Source organism: Carlito syrichta, unplaced genomic scaffold (assembly GCF_000164805.1).
Source record: "Carlito syrichta isolate Samal-C Ts95f unplaced genomic scaffold, Tarsius_syrichta-2.0.1 Scaffold306928, whole genome shotgun sequence".
Taxonomy (NCBI): domain Eukaryota; kingdom Metazoa; phylum Chordata; class Mammalia; order Primates; family Tarsiidae; genus Carlito; species Carlito syrichta.
In genome coordinates, this window is record NW_007251024.1 from 132,673 (window position 1) to 133,055 (window position 383).

Below are 383 nucleotides of genomic sequence, written 5' to 3' on the forward strand. Positions count from 1 at the left end.
TATTCCATTGGTCTATATGCCTGTCCTGTACCAATATCAAGCTGTTTTGATGATTGTAGCTTTGTAGTAAAGTTTGAAGTCTGGTAATGTGATACCACCTGCTTTGTTTTTTTTTTTCGCTGAGTATTGTTCTGGCTATTCTTGGTCATTTGTGTTTCCATATGAATTCCTGTGTTGTTTTTTCTAGGTCTGCAAAGAATGTTACTGGTAATTTGATGGGTATTGCATTAAATATGTAGATTGCCTTAGGTAAGATGGACATCTTTACAATGTTGAAGAATCAACATTGTGAATCCATGAGCTTGGGGTATTTTTCCACTTGTTTGTGTCATCTTTGATTTCTTTGAGCAGTGTTTTGTAGTTTTCATTGTAAAGGTCTTTCA